Below are 19,730 nucleotides of genomic sequence, written 5' to 3'. Positions count from 1 at the left end.
ATTCAGCATCGATGCCCTAATATGTTGCTACGCGTGGACCTGCTGTAAGCTGCTGGCTTCTGGTGTGCCCAGCCTCCCATGCCATTTTAAACAACTGGTGAGTACAATGGCCCTTATCCAACCATGTCTGCCTCAGATACCAGCATAGGACTGAGAGTAAATATTTTTTGATCAGTTGCTTGATGAATAAAAATATTTTAAAATATGAAAATGCAAAAATTCATCTTAGAAAGAAAACAGTGGCGTAACCTTTTTAAACGAACCAAAATGGAAACTTACTGGCCGGGAACTATTAACTTATCTCCCAAACACACAGAAGTAGAAACAGACCAGATTTCGGTTTCATAGTTCACATTTCTGTAGCAGGAGTTGTTGTTTTTATTATACGCTCTATGTAGACCAAATTAACACTGAATTATAAAACAGTGGAAAAATGCAGAAAGTTGATAACTTTTGTTTGGTGATAACTTTGATAAATCATTATTTTCATAACACAAATGTACATATTTGACAGATTTTTTTTTAGCTCAATCAATGGCTATTTTTAAACAGTACACTAAAACAAAGAAAATGGTAGTGTGGAGTAATGGAAAGAGGACAGGATTTGGCTGTTAAGTCTCAGGTGTAAAAGTAATACACTATCCTTTGTAAAATTCTCTGAGTCTTAGTTTCCTCAATTGCTCTATTAACATGGCAATAACATGTTCTCATACAACCTCCCAGAATTTTGAACAGCCCCAGTGATAGAATGCATGTGACCATGATTTATAAATTCTAAAATGCTCCAGTGTATTAGTTAATATTATTACCAAAATAAAGCAAAGCTCTCTACATCTTCTGTGGAAAGGGGATTTGGCCTTAACTATGATCATTGTAGAATTTCAGATAAGCAGCCCCACTTAGATCAGAATTGGCACTGTGGAATTTTGAGAAATGAATGATCTAATTTCATTTTTGTTTTTGTAAAATCGTCAGACAATTTGTTTGTGGTGCTTTCTTTTTTTTTTCTTTTCTTTCTTCTCTCTCTTAACATCTGGTTTTCCTGATTTGATCAGACCTAGACATACCAAAAGAGTGTAGAAAATATTTTTGGGATTCATTTGCAGACACTAGTCATTTGGATCTTTTCATGCATTTTATGGGTTCTTATCTCAGCTCAGCCTAGACACTTGTGACTTTAAATATTCCTCATGTAGAAGATGATGTAGTTATCAGGTGAACCTATTTTATATCCAACTTAAGAAGTTTCTTGAGACTGTACTAGTCCAAACTCCTTCATAATAGAAAGGTTGTGGCCTGAGTTATCCAGGTAGCTTCCTGTCATGGTGTGAAGGGAGAAATGTCACTGAGGAGGTGGCTCACATGTGCGATGCCAAGGAAGAAATTAGGAGCCCTGCCCTTATTGGCACAACTAGCTCTTGTACCCTCTTAAGGATGACCTCTGACCCACATAACCAGGTTTCTCGCTCACATCTTTACAGGCATAGACACTCCACAGGTCAGTTGTAATCGACCTCGCTGTTGAGGCAGGTGTGGAGCTCAAGTCCCCTTTCCTCCTCTCCAGGCCAAGACCACCATAATCTCCCTAAGCTTAGACATGAGGAGCTGGATCAGGCTTTGTCACTCTGTGGCCTGACTGTGTTGACCCAGTTGGACACTGAAGAAGAGTAAGCTGAAGAAAGATAGGTTACTAACCACCCAGCTAAGATTCCCCATGGCCCAAATAGATGTGCACAGATAAAACTTGCTCAGTCCATCAATACAGTCTCAGTCAACAAGCCATCAGGCAGTCAGTCGGTGTTCAGTATTCAAACAAGAGCTACTATGTGAATGAACAAAGGGATGGCAGCCCACTGGCTTTCTTACACATGGAGCCTTTGGGCATCAGTTTCCATTTATTCCTTAATACAGTAGAAAAATATTAATTAAATGCCTGTGACTTGTATGGATGTAAGAGTTGGACTGTGAAGAAAGCTGAATGCCGAAGAATTGATGCTTTTGAACTGTGGTGTTGGAGAAGACTCTTGGAGTCCCTTGGACTGCAAGGAGATCCAACCAGTCCATTCTGAAGGAGATCAGCCCTGGGATTTCTTTGGAAGGACTGATGCTAAAGCTGAAACTCCAGTACTTTGGCCACCTCATGCGAAGAGTTGACTCAATGGAAAAGACCCTGATGCTGGGAGGGATTGGGGGCAGGAGGAGAAGGGGACGACAGAGGATGAGATGGCTGGATGGCATCACCGACTTGATGGATGTGAGTTTGAGTGAACTCCGGGAGTTGGTGATGGACAGGGAGGCCTGGCGTGCTGTGATTCATGGGGTCGCAAAGAGTCGGACACGATTGAGTGACTGAACTGAACTGAACTGACTTGAGCAGTATCTGGGTCCTGGGGAACAGCTTTGTCCACAGTGATTAAAAACAAACAAAAACAAAAATAGTAGTGGTCACCGCGCCCATGGAACTTATAGTCTGCCTGGAAGGGGAAATAAATGTGAAACAAAAAGACACATATTCCTCTACTGTCAGAAGTGCTAGGAAGGAAATGTATGAAGTTCTATGATAGCGTAAAAAGGGGATGCAATCCAGTTTGAGTGCATTACCGTGAAGCTTTCCTAAGGAAGTGACATTTAAGGTGATATTTGAAGAGCGAGAATGGGTCAGCTCAGAAGAGAATTTTAAGAAGCAATTGTTGCAGCAAAGATTCTGTTCCAGGAAGATACAATGTATTCCAAGAGGTGAAAGAAATTGTATGGTGTGACGTTAGAATAAAAAGTAGAGTTCTGCTGATACTGCTGATACTGAGTATGTAGGGACCAGACTATTAAAATCTTTGTGGCCAGGATAATAATTCTGCTCCTTAGCCTAAGAGCAATGGAAAAACATGAAAGGATTTGTGAAGCTCTATATAAGGAACAGTCTGGAGTGTTAAGAGTGAATGTGAGATGCCTGTTAGGAGGCTAGAATAGTAGTCAAGATGAAACAAGATGGTAACTGAGAAAGACTAAGGTGATGGTAGAAAATGAATGAAGATAAGTGGACAGAATGGAGAACTTAGTGAAGACTGATGAAGCTTGATGCTAAAAATTCAGCAGTTAGGTGGCTCAAACAGTGAAGAACCTGTCTGCAATGCAGGAGACCTGGGTTTGATCACTGGGTTGGGAAGATCCCCTGGAGGAGGGCATGGCAACCCACTCCAGTATTTTTGCCCAGAGAATCCCCATGGACAGAGGAGCCTGGTGGGCTACAGTCCACGGGGTCACAAAGAGTCGGACACGACTGAGCAACTAAGCACAGCACAAGCACAGGATGCATCCACAGCGACTCTTGGGTTTTGGCTTGTACAATTAAATAGATGAGGGAGCCATCTCCTGACAGGCATTCTGGAAGAGGACCAGGTGTGAGGAAAGATGACAGGTTCAATTTGCACATGGGGATGTTGAGGTACCCTTGTGCCATCTTTGTGCAGACATAGAGTAGAAATTGGATACGTGGGACTAAAGCTCAGGGGAGAGGTCACAGCTGAACACGTGACCTGGATAGTCATTGCCACACTGGCGAGAACTGAAGCCATGGTCGGGAATGACATTCAGTGAAGTGAAGGGTGGTGTTGCTGTTGATCTTGCTCAACATCTGCTACCAGCACTAGGTCCTCAGCTACCAGCTCTCACACTCTGAGAGCTGCCTCCTCGAGGCCATTGAGAATGCTTTTCATCCAGGGTTGGCAGGCTTTTTTTCAAATTAAACAGGATTGTGTGTGTGTGTGTATGTGTGTGTGTGTAGGTGAAGGTTTGTTCTGTGGATCCGGGGTTGGAGAGTTACCACGCACTGCATTTGAGTTTCATTCTCTAACACTCTAGTCTGCCAGTGTTTTCAAAATGGAAGGAGCCAAGTGGCTTTTTCCGGGGTATAATTTGTTTCCTTTACCTTTGGCTTTTTATGGCGCTCACACCTTCTTTCTCCAAGGTTCCCTGCTTCTTGAGACTTTAAACAGTCTGATTTTGTTTCTAATTTTCTCAAAATGTCACCACCCACAATCAACTGGATAACTACGCTTTTCCTTCGTCCAGCAAGGCCAGGAGTCAAACACCTACTCTTTATTTTCCCACCTGTCTTGGCATCTGATCCTGACTCCTCAAATGAGTCTACTGGTTACAGCACTCCATGGTGCTGGCACTCTGTCCCCCGCAGGTGCTCAAACAGTCTGTTCTTTTGAGAGGGCCCTATCAGAGGTCTCGATCTTGCCAGTGGAATTGTATGGCTGGGTTTTCATTGACTTTTAGTTCTTGGTTTGGTTTGTATTGATGGGGAACACATTTTAAAAACACTTCCCTCATCATAGTCCTCAGGTGGCCTTGCTGACTGTTCTACATGTCTTGAAGAAAGGGCGGTTTTGAAGGGCCCAGAGTGTGGATTTTGGAAAAGTGAGAATTTTTGGTTGTGACTGATAGGCCTATTTAAGGCTTGGAGTTTAGTGTCTGTTTTTATTGCCTATCATCTTTTAGTTCTTGTGTATAAAATTGTATATCTTGCCTTGAATTTACCAATGAATTTAGAGTGAGAGTGTAGTATAATGTGCTGGGTTCATGCTCTGGGGGTACCAGAATAATAAAGGAAGCTGTAATCCACATCTTCAAGATGCATATTTGTATAGCAGTGGAGACAGAAAGACAATGACCAAATCTCAAGTGCTATGTTGACAAAGGCAAGGAAGCAACTAACATGGAGAAAATGAAATATTTCACTCAGGATTTAAAAGCTACACATTTAAAGGAAGTGGATCTGGTTAGTGTGCAAAAAAACAAGCATATTTAATAGTTCACGTCACAGGAAAAGATGGCAATATCCACAGACAAATTATGAAAACAGAATATGTATCCTGAAAGTAGAGCATGGGCTTAAGTACAAAAGACACTTTTCTGCCAGTTAGATGTGTAACAAAAATTAATATTAATGAATAAGTAATTCTAGGAGAATGATGGATGCACGGAATATACCAGTGTTAGTGGAATGGCAAAATTTGTGCAACGTTGAAGCTGGACTTCCAGAGCTAAAATGTCTAATGATTGCTATCTAAAAAAAATACAAGGCTTCCGTAGCCACCAGACAGTAATTAATTTTAGTGAATCTCACACCTGCCTTAAGTTAACAACCTTCTACTCATGTTCATATCTTCATTAAATATCATAACAAAATATACCCATTCATTAGATAGAATTCTAGCTGGTAAGCATGACCCTGATATTTTTAAGAATATATTCACTATCTGTACACCCATTATGTTTTCAGATAACAGGAGAAAAACGCAGTACAATTTTTTCCTCTTGTTAAGTCACTATCATTTAAGCTTTAACCTGGAACAATTAAAATAGAATTTAGGTTTACAAGATAAAAGCATGGCAAGAAATGTCAGATGGCTGTGGAAGGATGTGTTTCTGAAAAGTAGAACTCTCAAGAAAGAGAAACAGAAATGGCTTGCTCAGTCCATCTTGCTTAGGAAAGGAGCTGCAGCTTAGATAATCTAAAGGGGCATGTACAGTGAATGTTGTCACAAATTGTGTTAATTACTGAAGTATTGTGGATGCTAACAGCAAGTAGTATCAAAATATATCCAGGATTGTTTTGATACCTGTAACCTGTATCTGTTGTTGTTGTTCCAAAAACCTTCTTTGTAAAAGCTTTTTTAAATTGAAGTATGTTTTTTAAATTGATTTACAATATTGTATTAGTTTCAGGTGTACAGCACAGAAATTCATTACATATATACGTGTGTATATGTGTGTGTATATAATATATAATAATTCTTTTCAGATTATTTTCCGTTATATTGATACCTGTATTTATAATAAATTTCTAGGGGGACAAGGGTGGATGAATTTCTGTTAAAAGCTGTTCATGTGTGTTACATGTTACATACATGGTAAATATTTATTTACAGTCTTTGTTTAATAAAACAGGCATTTAAGTTTAAGTGAAATCAACCAAAGGGAAATAGGTGCATGGATGTGTGATTCTGAGATTGAAGTGAGTCTTACTATGTAAATAAGATGGGTAATGTGAAAAAAAAAATAGCATACTTCAAGGTCTGAAGGGATGTGGAGGCCAGATCTAATAGATAGAAATTCTGTATTAGCCCAGAGGACATAACCAGGGCTTAGAATTTTATAGAGAGATAAAATTTGGCACTTCAGAAGGGAGGACCTTCCCAAGAACCCTAGATATCCAACGTGGGAATGCTTGGCCTCAGCTTTAGTGAACTCACAAGGGCAACAGTGTTTAAGCAGGTATTGGATTACTGCTTGTCAAGGATGTCGTAGAAAGAACTGATTTGTGTGAAAGACTAGGCTAGATTGGTGACTTTCAACTTCTTTTTAAGGAGCGGAGCTTTTTTTTCAAATCACCTCTTACATAAAAGCAGAAAATTTAAAAATATACAACAAAATAAGAGGAGTGCTTTGGGGAGTCCCACTCTCTTGGTTTCCTCAACTCTCACATAAATGCCCCTTGGCACCTCCTCTGAATTCCAAGAGCTTAAACACCCCTCCTCACTCCATAATATCTAAAGGATTTATGGTTCCTTTTGCTTCCAGGACTCCATGATTATTCTGTATATAAATTGTTCTTGTTTGAATTGCTTCATTAGCGATGTTTCTTTTTGCTTTAACTCCTAAAACATATGGAATTTTACAAATTAGGTTTAGGAATTTTTAGCTCAGAGTTTAGTTTAGGTTTGTCTAACTACACATGTTGACCAGTCAGGATACAGAAATGATGATTTTTTTTCCCCAAAAGAAGAGCTTTTGAGGTCTAGTAATATCTGTTTTAGATTCAGACTACTTGAAATCAGATTGTATGACAATGAGGAAGTAGAGCATTAAGGAACCAGGTCCAATAACTTTGATCAGATTGTATTTAGTGTGTTATGGAATTATGTGTTTCTTTCAACTCTGTCTGGCCACAGAGGCTCTTTTGAAGCTCACGTGTAGGCAGTTAATCTTGACTAGGTTCATTGATTTATAATAGGGAGAAAAATGCTCTTGTGAATCCAAATAACTTAAACTTGAAAAAGTTTTCAGTCAAGTGATTTTGTCCATAAACCACTAATAAAATTAAAGAGATGTCAAACAGAGAACGGATATCTTGCAGGGGTCACTGCTCTGCAGGTGCAAAAACTGGAGTTAACCAGTTAATCAGCTTGGGAGATTCAATGTGCTAACTAACCTAAAAAAAGATGGGTGCATCAGGCAGCTGATGACTTATGAGTCAGAATGAAGAAAAAGGTGGCATGTCTGATTTGAAAAATGAGGCTTTTTAAAAAATCTGTCTATCTGGATTGTTTGTACACTTAGCAGGCCAAATTACAGCTGATTTACAGAAGACAGAAACATTGAAAAGTATTTTCATTGGCACCTTAGTACAGCAGCAAAGAACTGAAGGCATTCTGGTTGTGCATCAGTTGGAGAATATATGGATAGAATGTGGTGGGTGTGAGGGCCTTGGAATATGATGAGTGAACTGTTAGAAGCAACGTGCTTGCTGCAGCATGGCAACACAGATGCATTGTAAAGACACAGAGTTAACACATGGTTGCCTATGGGAGGGATGTGGGAAGATTAGGAGCTGGGGAATGGGAATAAAAGACAACATTCAAACAATTATTTGTTGTATGGTGTAAAACTAGTTGTATGCAGGAGAAATGCCCAAAGTAAAATTTTGAAATGAAGAAGAAATTTATCAAATCTGTGAGGATGGATGGAGACTTCTCAGAGAAGGAAATGTTTGGGCTGCCTCTTCAGGCATAGAACAATATGGACAATTTGGAGAAAGTCAACAATTCAGCATAACTGTAGCATATAGTCAGAGAAGGCAATGGCACCCCACTCCAGTACTTTTGCCTGGAAAATCCCTTGGACGGAGGAGCCTGGTGGGCTGTAGTCCATGGGGTTGCTAGAGTCGGACACAACAGAGCGACTTCACTTTGACTTTTCACTTTCATGCATTGGAGAAGGAAATGGCAACCCACTCCAGTGTTCTTGCCTGGAGAATCCCAGGGACGGGGGAGCCTGGTGGGCTGCCGTCTATGGGGTCACACAGAGTTGGACACGACTGAAGCGACTTAGCAGCAGCAGCAGCAGTAGCATATAGTACGTATTGAATAGTAGCAGGAGATGAGGTAAGTGCTACAAGCAGGGTGTAGATTACAGATAGTCTGGTGGACCATATAAGCAACTTGCATTTGATCTCAGAGGGAACAGAACTAAGCTGAAAAAAGTAAGAATGGATTGTGTAATAGGCCACTCAACAGGAAGAGCATAGATTGGACTAGAAGAGATAGGACTGAGAAAGAGAAATTAGTTGAAATATTTGAAAGAACCTATACAAGAGAGGACAAATATCTGAATTAGGGAAGTAACCATGAGGGTGGATGCTGGGAAAAGATATGGATGGTATTAAAGGGGGAAACTGGTAAGACAATTGTGACTGACTATATATTACATGAGAAAAAATGAGAATAGCCCTCAAGTTTCTGGCTTGGATGATTAGATGAAAAGTTATGTTGTTAAGCAGTAGAGGGAATTTTGGGGAAAGTTGAGAAGTGGACTTAGTTAAAGTACATGTTGAATTTGAAGCTCTTGGTGTGCCATTCAAGTGGTGCTATCTAATGGGTAATTAGATCTGTTATCAGGAAGTGGTCTGAGCTAGAGGTACACATCTGGGACTTGAGGCAGTCAAAGAGCTGCTGCCTCTGTTTCAGAAACTCAGGGAAAATTTGTAGAAGGAAGAGGAAAAGGGACCAGACCAGAATATGAGGGAATGGGTAGATGAGAGAAGAATCCAAGGAAGGTATTTAGTGTATAACAGAAGAATGAGTATAAGAGAAGTTCAGTCGCTCAGTCGTGTCTGACTCTTTGTGACCCCATGGTCTGCAGCACGACAGGCTTCCCTGTCCATCACCAACTCCCAGGGCTTACTCAAACTCATGTGCATCGAGTCAGTGATGCTATCCAACCATCTCATCCTCTGTCGTTTTCTTCTCCTCCTGTGTTCAATCTTTCCCAGCATCAGGGTCTTTTCCAGTGAGTCAGTTCTTTGCATCAGGTGGCCAAATTATTGGAGTTTCAGCTTCAACATCAGTTCTTCCTACGAATATTCAGGACTGATTTCCTTTAGGATTGACTGATTTGATCTCCTTGCAGTTCAAGGGACTCTCAAGAGTCTTCTCCAATACCACAGTTCAAAAGCATCAATTCTTTGGTGCTCAGCTTTCTTTATAGTCCAATTCTCACATCCATACATGAATAATGGAAAAACCATAGCTTTGACTAGATGGACAAAGGTCTCTGCTTTTTAATATGCTGTCTAGGTTGGTCATAGCGTTTCTTCCAAGGAGCAAGTGTTTTTTAATTTCATGGCTGCAGTCACCATCTGCAGTGATTTTGGAGCCCAAGAAAATAAAGTCTGTCACTGTTTCCATTGTTTTTCCATTTGCCATGTTCGTCTAGTCAAGGCTATGATTTTTCCTGTGGTCATGTATGGATGTTAGAGTTGGACTGTGAAGAAGGCTGAGTGCCGAAGAATTGATGCTTTTGAACTGTGGTGTTGGAGAAGACTCTTGAGAGTCCCTTGGACTGCAAGGAGATCAGTCCTGGGTGTTCTTTGGAAGGAATGATGCTAAAGCTGAAACTCCAATATTTTGGCCACTTCATGTGAAGAGTTGACTCATTGGAAAAGACTCTGATGCTGGGAGGGATTGGGGGCAGGAGGAGAAGGGGACAACAGAGGATGAGATGGCTGGATGGCATCACTGACTCGATGGACGCGAGTCTCGGTGAACTCCGGGAGTTGGTGATGGATACGGAGGCCTGGTGTGCTGTGATTCATGGGGTTGCGAACAGTTGGACACGACTGAGTGACTGATCTGATCTGATCTGATGGGACCGGATGCCTTGATCTTAGCTTTTTGAATGCTGATTTTAAGCCAGCTTTTTCACTCTCCTCTTTCACTCTCATCAAGAGGCTCTTCAGTTCCTCTTCGGTTTCTGCCATAAGGATGGTGTTTTCTGCATATCTCAGGTTATTGATATTTCTCCCAACAATCTTGATTCCAGCTTGTGCTTCATCCAGCCCGGCATACCACATGATGTATTCTGCGTATACGTTAAATAAACAGGGTGACAATATACAGCCTTGATGTATGCTTTGAAATCTGCAAAATACAAGGAAAACTAGGAGAAGGTGATGTATTGGAGGTCTAGGGAATCGAGTACTTGATGAATGAGGAGGCAGACTTTCTTCTATCCTACACATCTATGCATTAGCAAGCGGGAAGGTCATTCCTGTTGCTCACATCTCCACTGATCCCCAACAACACCACTGTCACCCACACCTATGTCACTGTCTGCTCTCTACTGTGATTGTCTCTTAATTGTTCTCTCTCCTCCACACTAATCTTAAACTTTAGCCAGAGTACTTTATCTAAAACATAGGTTCTATCATGTTGCTTCTCTGCTTATAAACCTTAATTACTTCCCCTTATAAATAAAAAAAAAGAACAATCTATACTTTATGATGGACTACAAGCACCTGCAAAATCTGCCCCCTGCTGGTCTCTCCAACCCAACTCCTGCCACTTCCTCCCTTGATCTTCACTGATCTCCATTCTGTTCCTAAGGGGCAACAGTCCCCTGCCCCCCAGGCCCCTTGCTTTTCCTGAAGAGCAGTATGGCTTCTCCATTCTTATCTTTAATGATTCAACTCAAATGCCACATGCCCAGAGCAATCTTCCCCAGTCTCTCTGTCCCTCATTACTCTGTCTTCAGGGTCAGAAGTGAAGTGTCCTCTGTGGTGTCCTAAATGGGAAAGAAATTCAAAAGAGGGGGGATATATATATATATGGGACTTCCCAGGCGGCTCTAATGGTGTGGAATTTGCCTGCCAATGTGGGAGATGCAGATTTCATCCCTGGGTTAGGAAGATCCCCTGGAGTAGGAAATGGCACCCCACTCCAGTATTCTTGCCTGGAGAATTCCATGGACAGAGGAACCTGGTGGGCTACAATCTATGGTGCCGCAAAAAGTCGGATGCAACTGAATGACTGAGCACAATATGTGTACGTATAGCTGATTCACTTTTCTGTATAGCAGAAATTAAACATTGTAAAGCAACTATACTCCAATAAAACGTAAGCAAAAAGAAAAATAGAAGTGAAATCTTCCATATGAGAGTAATAGAGGAAAGAACTGGGTCTTTCCCTTTACAGGAGGAGAACTGCAGGTTTCATCAGCATAGATGCATCTGTGTAACCACCCTCAAAACAAGTTCTAGAATATATTCATCACCACCAAAATTTCCCTCGTGTCCCCTTTCAACCAGTTCCCTCCCTCAGTACTTGCCAGCAGAGGGGGGCTTCTTGTTGATTTTATTGCCAGCCTTTGTGTTTCCGCAAACATGTCTTATTGGGAAAAGTGGTGGGAAATATGGGGCTTGACTATATTTCAATCCTTCAACATAGTCTGTGCAACTATCAGATTTCCTCTGGGTTGTCTTTCTCTCAGTAAATGACCTCTACCTCTCTGAGCACACATGAGTGGCAAATGCTATTTACATAGAAAATAGCCAGCATTTGTCAGCCAGTCCCAGAGAGGACATATTTCTTCTCTGGAAATTTAGACAATTTTGCTATTTTTGGTTCTATAGTTATCAATGTCTTCAAAAACATTATTTTATATTATTTTTCTATTTTACCCCAAATTGTTGCAGCAAAAATGTTGGGCTACCACATCCTGCTGAATAGTACTTGAAAGTGGAGGTCTGTTTTCTCTCTAAAAGCCAACTTAAAAATTGCTGGAACTTCCCTGGTGGTCCAGTGGTTGAGAATCTTTGCAACTGATGGTTAAGAATGCAATCAAGGCATTGCAGTGTCATGGAGCCACTAAATCTGCATGCCACAACTAGAGAATCTGTGTGCTGCAACTGAAGATCCCACACGATGCATGAGGATCCCACGTGCCTGCCACAGCTAAGACCTGACACAGCCAAATAAACACATAAATATTTTTAAAATTTGCCAACAAGTACTTCTTTGACATTCTCTACTCCAGCAGAGGGATCTTCCCAGCCTCCAGGAGATGTAAGAAAAACATAGGGATTGAACTTAACATCTCTTGTATCTCCTGCATTGGTAGGTGGATTCTTCACCATGCCACCTGGGAAGCCCTATTTCTTGGACCCCTGTTTTATTCTTAATATGGCGCTGAAGGAGTTAGAAAAAGAATCTAAGCCATGAGCTTTAATCAAGGTAGCTGACATCCATTTGAGAAGGAAAAACATATCTGAGTGGAACTATTAGAAAGCATGACAGTTATGTTGATTCTAATGGGGACACCAAGAACCTTGATTAAGTGATTCTGTCTTCCAGATCTCATTTTCGTCCATTGCAAATGAGAGGTTTGATTCTGATGAGTGGTTATCAAATGTTTCTGTTAAATGCACTGAGCCACGTAATAGGGCTGGCCAGCTGAATAGCTGCTCAGGATATCCATCTATATGAGGTGTTAAAACAGTGATGGAAATAAAATAAAATGGAGAAAACTGAACGTATCAGAACTCCTCTCAGGAAGAGGACCATATGTGATCTCAGAGTCAGCCGTTTGGGATATTGGGTGAGATTCCCAAGGAGCTTGCCTAAGAAACAACAGATGGAGGATAAACCCTTCTAATGAGGAGGAATCTGGTTTAGTGCAGGGCTTTTGTTCTGTTGTACTGCAAGCTTGGGCCCCATTCAATATGCCTGGGATGACAGAGCCTCACTACCAGTGGTCCTGTTTTTCTGCCCTCTTTACATACTGCTTAGTATGTCTACATAAATGAACAAATATTTTTAAAATGTAATCTGAACAGGAAACACTCAAGTATGAATGCTGCATGCCTCACCAAGCTCTGCAGCAAATAACTGCTTTACAAATGAATTTTTGCATAGAATCCCAGTGTAAAAACCAGATGAAACAAAAACCACCCTGTTTAAATTAGACGTAAGGACACGGGACTTTGTTCACTCAGTTTCCCTTTAAACCTGCTGAGAAAATGTTGTCAGATTCTAGTTCTCAATGGAATAACTGTTTAAAAACTACTGATCTAGCTGATTTCCACCCTTTTTAAAAAGCACTAATCTTCTCTGATTCTATGATAAAGTACAAATATCTAGAGAATCGTATAGCAGTGCTTTGTTTCTTAAATTGTTATATATCTCTCACCAAAATTAATATTTTCGCTGGTTCAATAACAAGTATTTTGAGAAAAGTAGAACATTGACATGTTAAACATACAATTGTCATTTATAGTTTCTCTTTGTCTTTTTAAGAAACTTATGTTCTGAAAGTTTTCTTGAACTTTCAGCCCTTGTATTAAATAATGTGTTTTCATTTCCATGAACTCATTCTTGTTCTCTGATGACGTCTTTTTAAAAAAATAATCACCACTCTCATTTTATGGAAGCCCTCTCTTAAGCCTCTCTGAGGCTATGCATTAGAGTTCTTTGGGTGTCTGTTTCTCTTTTTTTAGGTTACCTTCTTCTTGTTTCTCAGTATTTGCTTCTGTTCTGTTCCTTCTCTTTTGAAGAGCTGAATCTTTGTAAGTTTCCCAGAAGTCTTGACTGTAGTTCATATTTAAGAAGGAATAACTAGGTTGATTAATAAAAGCAGATCCAGGATTTCCTCTGTGGTTTGGGGCCCCTTTCCAGAAGGAGATGGCGATTCAGATTCTCGGGATCTTGGCTGTCAGGCTTTCTCCCTCCACCTCAGCTGGGACTAGATAAGAAAGTCAATATTGGGTACCCACTCTCATGTGGAACACAGAGCCCTCCTAGGCACATTGCTAAATTCCTTTGGGAGCACATCTCAGGTCTATGATCCAGGAGAAGACACTGCTGCTGCATGGGGCAGAGTGATAGGAGAAGGGATGGGATCAGGCTGACTCCGCAGAATTGCAGAGGCTCTTCATTCACTACTTCAGCCTCCTCTCCCATTCCCTCCGCTCCTGCTCACTCCAGACACTCTGCCATGAAAAACTGCATGTGGCAGCCTTCCTCTTCTACCTGCTCTGAGCTGTGGCTTCCTGCATCCTAGTTTATTAAGCAGTATGATCCTGTTGTCTAGGATTTCTAAAAGAATGACCATTACTCCCATTACCAGTGCTTTTAACGGGTTTTTCCCTTTTGTATTTTACTGCAGTGGCACACTAAAGATGGGGAAGTTGGAAAGCTCCATTCAGGGTGTAGGCAATAGTGGTACATTGCCGTAGAGAATTTATAAACAATAATAAAAACCAACCCAAAGAAAGTCTGGTTTTTATTATCACCAAGATCAGTGATAAAATGTTCTCCCTACCCCCTAAAAAAGTATCTTAAAAAAAAAAAGTTCTAAACAATTTCATTGGTTACTGTAGAGTTTTAATAAAATATATGTATGTTTCAAATAAGCACATTTTTACTACTATTGTCTAACAAACACTGGATTCTACAGAGAAGTTAATTTGGAAACCTCCCAGTTATACACTTTGTTCCAACACAAATGGACTCAGCCACACATGTTTGTTTCAAGAGTAAATTTATAAAGTTTTGGAATCATTCAAGCTTGATTTTGGCGTCACTTGTGTTTGCAATTCCTGTGGTACTGCATATTCCTGCATATAACCAGTAGATTGGAAATAACCATTGAGAGGGCAGTATTGTGAAGATAAAGAAACAGAACTTGAGTAACTTCATTGTCTCATTCTGTGTGACCATTCCGAGTTTTATTTGTGTTTCAACTTAAAACAACGATATACAGAGCAAACTGTGAGGCATAACATCTTTTATTGTAAGTGCAAATTGTAGTTTGTGCATGAAATCTTTTATTAAATTACAATAGTATCTTGAAATGGAAGTTTTGTGTTTATAAATTAATTCTTTGTTTTAAGCTATGGTCCAATCCAAGGAAACAGTGACTGTTACTGAAAGTAATTTTGTCATAAAGGAAAAGAGAGTATTAAAAGACTACTCCAGGTGCCAAAGAGCAGTATGCATGCCAGTGTTTCAAGTCATCTCACTGGGTTAGAGGAAAGAAGGAAGGAAGTCCAGGTGTTTAGGCGACCATTTTGAAGCAGAAGGTTGGGTACTATGATTAAAAGGAGAATTCAAGAGGTAAAATGACATTTCAAAAGCAATGGAAGTTCAGTAGTGGAACTTGTCTCCCACTTGTGTTTCTTTTAGCCAAATGGTCTCTGCAATTTATGTGAATACTTGGCCCTGTGAAGAATATGCACACACATCCAGCTCTACCAGTCCTTCTGGGCTAAGCATGAGTCCCATTCCTCTTGCTACCATTTCTCAGACAACTTTAGCCCAGACTCATCTCAACTCTCATATCTTACTCATCCAGCATTTTTCATACTGTACCTGTGTTTTGCTTCTACTTGGACTACAAGCTCTTTAAGAGCTGGGATCTATCTTATGGGTGCCTACATTCCTGGCAGCACAGAGACTATTTACTCGAGGTTCCCAGGGATGGTTGCTGACGGACATGTCTATGGCAGGCTTGCTAAGAAGGGTTAGTCCTCAGTGGTGACCTACTTGAAGATGGATTAAAAAAAAAAAAAAAAGAACTGGCCAATTCATTTGGAAACGGGATGAAAAATGAACTCTGAAATTTAAGTGCTATTTTACATCTTAGTCAAAAATGAAGTACAGTGATGAAGCAATGGGATTTCCTGCTAGTTTAATTGACACAGTGGCTCTAAAGGAATTTCCAAAAGTGTGATTTCAGATGTGTTCTGTGCTAAGGAAAGGTCACTGGCATACTCATGTAGCCTCCTTCAGAGGGACTGCTCTGAAAGATAATACCCAGTGCATCTGCTGGTTCTGTTACCTAAATATCCAGAGGTAATACTGTTTTCTCAAAGGACTAGATCACACTGAAGGCATTGGTTCAATCTGAATCTCATTATCAGAGATTAAAGGATGACTTAATTTGATAAGAGAGTAACAGTTTTGCTTTCTCAGTTTAAGAGAAAGTCATTGTTGTAATCAGATACCTTCTGTACTGAAGCTGAGCAAAAAATTGTTGCTCAATTCAATTCCATGGAGAAATTAGAAAAGGGTAGGGTAGGGTAGCTATGGCTGTCAAAAGAATATTAGCTTATGTCATTAGGATCCCCCCCACCCCTGTTTTTTTTTTTTTTTTTAATCCACACAGTTTAACAGATTGAGGAAGTGGTGGGAAGAGATAGCTGTAAAGATTCAGTCTTCAACAAAAAGATCTTTCATTTGGAAAGATAAGGCTGTGTTTGGTTAAAAACAAAACTTATCAAGTCATGGTGGGATTGATAGGATAAACTGAGATTTGTTCAATAAACACAAATGCTAGATATTCAAAAGTGGTAAATTTAGAGTAAATAAAAGGGAATTATAATTTCCATAGCCTTCCCTGCTATCTCAGCTGGAAAAGAATCTGCCTGCAATGCAGGAGACCCTGATTTGATTCCTGGGTTGGGAAGATACTCTGGAGAAGGGACAGGCTACCAACTCTAATATTCTTGGGCATCCCTGGTGGGTCAGATGGTAAAGAATCCACCTGCAATGTGGGAGACTTGGGTTTGATCCCTGGGTTGGGAAAATATACTGGAGAAGGAAATGGCAACCCATTCCAGTATTCTTACCTGAAGAATCCATGACAGAGGAGCCTGGCAGGCTACAACCCATGGGATTGCAAGAGTCGGACTTGACTTAGTGATTAAACCACCACCATAATTTTGACAGAGGGGAGTGAATACACTTCTGGAACCCATTAACCTAAGAAGTGGCACTGGCAAAAATATAAGTAGACTGCCAAGAGATTTGAACCCTTCATGGGTGACAGGTTGTTGCTCAATTGTACTCCATGGACTGCAGCATGCCAGTCTTCCCTATCCTTCACTATCTTCCAGAGTTTGCTTAAACTCATGTCCATTGAATCAGTGACACCATAGAAACATTTCATCCTCTATTGCCCTCATCTCCTCCTGCCTTCAGTCTTTCCCAGCATCACAGTCTTTTCCAGTGAGTCAGCTCTGCCACATGGAGTGGCCAAAGTATTGGAGCTTCAGCTTCAGCAATAGTCCTTTCAGTAAATATTCAGGGTTGATTTCCTTTAGGATTGACTGGTTTGATCTTCTTGCTCTCTAAGGGACTCTCAATAGTCTTCTGCTGCTGCTGCTGCTATGTCGCTTCAGTCATGTCTGGCTCTGTGTGACCCCAAAGACGGCAGCCCACCAGGCTCCCCCGTCCCTGGGATTCTCCAGGCAAGAACACTGAAGTGGGTTGCCATTTCCTTCTCCAATGCATGAAAGTGAAATGTCAAAGTGAAGTCGCTCAGTCGTGTCTGACTCTTAGCGACCCCATGGACTGCAGCCCACCAGGCTCCTCTGTCCATGGGATTTTCCAGGCAAGAGTACTGGAAGTACTTCTTCTGCAAGTACTTCTACAAGTCTTGCAAGTCTTGCAACTTCTACCTTCTCTGCAAGTCTTCTACAGCACCACAATTCAAAAGCATCAATTCTTCGGCACTCAACCTTCTTTATTGTCCACCTCTCACATCTGTACATGACTATTAGAAAAACCATAGCTTTGACTCTATGGACCTTTGTTGGCAAAGTGATGTCTCTGCTTTCAATACACTGCCTAGCTAAAGCAAAATTATTCAGGGAGGCCAGGATGACTGGTCACTTTCCTGATCTCCAAGGCTGATGTTGAATGTGATACTCCAGGCCTCTAGGACTTATTCTTGGTTTCATCATTGCAGACAGTCTTCTGGACAGCAGGGACCAAGGAACTGGCCCAGGGACCAAGGGGCACCATTCTGATGTTCTTAAGTTTCATCTTCCCAGGCTAAATATTAACTTTCAGCCTGGAGTATCTGTCACCAAGTCATCTGTCTTAGTAAATGCTCTTGGGGTCCCAGTATCAGAAGGAGACAATGAATCTTCCCTGCTGACAGTGAGAATACCCACACCCAGCCACCATCATGATTCCCGCATCCCACAATGTTCATGACAGTAAATTAGGCACCAAAGATTGTTTACATAACCCTTGATACCTGGTATATTTGTCAGCCCCACTCCATGGTCTGTGACTTTTGTAGAGCCAGAAAATGTTTAAAATAGAAGGCTACAGATAATATATAAAATTATGAGCACTTTACAAGAATTCAAACAAGTTTATCTGAACATTTCCCTCAGATCTCATATATTTCCTTTCCTCCCCATTTTGTCTCCATTTTCCTCCCCTACTTTGTTCGTTTTAATTCCATACTCAAACAGAGTAGCTTGTGCTCTCCCTGTAAGCTTTTCACTGGATTCTCTGCTTGCTTCCCTTTTTCTTCTTCTTCTAAGTCGCTTCAGTCATGTCTGACTCTGTGTGACCCCAGAGACGGAAGCCCATTAGGCTCCTCTGTCCCTGGGATTCTCCAGGCAAGAACACTGGAGTGGGTTGCCATTTCCTTCTCCAGTGCATGAAAGTAAAAAGTGAAAGTGAAGTTGCTCCCTCGTGTCTGACTCTTAGCGACCCCATGGACTGCAGCCTACCAGGCTCCTCTCCATGAATTTTCCAGGCAAGAGTACTGGAGTGGGGTGCCATTGCCTTCTCAGCTTGCTTCCCTAAGTAGCCATTTTCTTAGCTACACTAATTGGCTGTGTGTGCATGTGATTTCCAAATCTGCACACCCCACCATAACTTTTATCCTAACTCTTGACCATGTGTCCAGTTGCTTTCTTCTTAGTTTTATGGTTACACTGACCTTGTAAGTTTAGTCTTTAGCCAAAATTCCTGTGTTATGTTATAAGACCTGGTTGTGAAATAAAGACATTGTTCCTTAAAACAATCTCTATAGAGTGTCATCCCAATCAAAATAGAAACACTGGGGAAATATTCATTTAGCATGTATTTCTCAAAACACTTTTGGAACTTCTGTGTGTAGTCCTCATTGGTGGTAAGTTTGTCCTTTGACATTGGAATCTGATTTTCATTTCTTTTTTCTTTGCATGGCATATGGGATCTTAGTTCTCTGGCTAGGGTTTGAACCCACACTCCCTGCATTGAAAGTGTGGCATCTTAACCACTGGACTGCCAGGGAAGTCCCAGAATCTGTTTTTTTTTTAAAATAAGAGTGAATGTTACCTGGTTTAGATTAAGCAACTCTAATGGTAAATTAGCCCTTACAGATTTAGACAGTGCTACAAATCTTACTTTGATCCAGCTATAGCTTTTCTTATGCAGTCTATTCCTTTGTATAATTGAGTATCTACTTTGTTTTCAGAACTACAGAAGAGTTGCTGGTATTGAGATGAATAATATGTATATAATGTTATTGAAATAAATGCTTTGTGTGGAGGAAATTTTTGACCTTGATTCTAAGAATCCATTATATCCATTTTTTTCAGGTCAGGACTAATTCATGAATTGTGAAATTTCAAATTTGGTGGTCACTTTCTGTGGTTGTTTTTCAGTTCAGTTCAGTTCAGTTCAGTTGCTCAGTCGTGTCCGACTCTTTGAGACCCCATGAATGGCAGCACGCCAGGCCTCCCTGTCCATCACCAACTCCCGGAGTTCACTCAGACTCACATCCATTGAGTCAGTGATGCCATCCAGCCATCTCATCCTCTGTCGTCCCCTTCTCCTCCTGCCCCCAATCCCTCCCAGCATCAGAGTCTTTTCCAATGAGTT

General features: G+C 40.9%; 1 protein-coding gene across 1 annotated transcript in view; it reads left to right on the top strand.

Annotated features, from left to right (window-relative positions):
* OSR1 (odd-skipped related transciption factor 1) overlaps positions 1-19,730 on the top strand; it is a 168,344-nt gene that overhangs the window by 4,205 nt on the left and 144,409 nt on the right. Inside the window, 1 exon segment of the mRNA XM_010840519.1 lies at positions 7-97. The gene's annotated coding sequence lies outside the window, so the exon portion shown is untranslated.

Source organism: Bison bison, unplaced genomic scaffold (genome assembly GCF_000754665.1).
Source record: "Bison bison bison isolate TAMUID 2011002044 unplaced genomic scaffold, Bison_UMD1.0 scf7180017864145, whole genome shotgun sequence".
Taxonomy (NCBI): Eukaryota; Metazoa; Chordata; class Mammalia; order Artiodactyla; family Bovidae; genus Bison; species Bison bison.
Note: the sequence above shows the minus strand (reverse complement) of the source record. Positions and strands in the feature narration are given on the sequence as shown.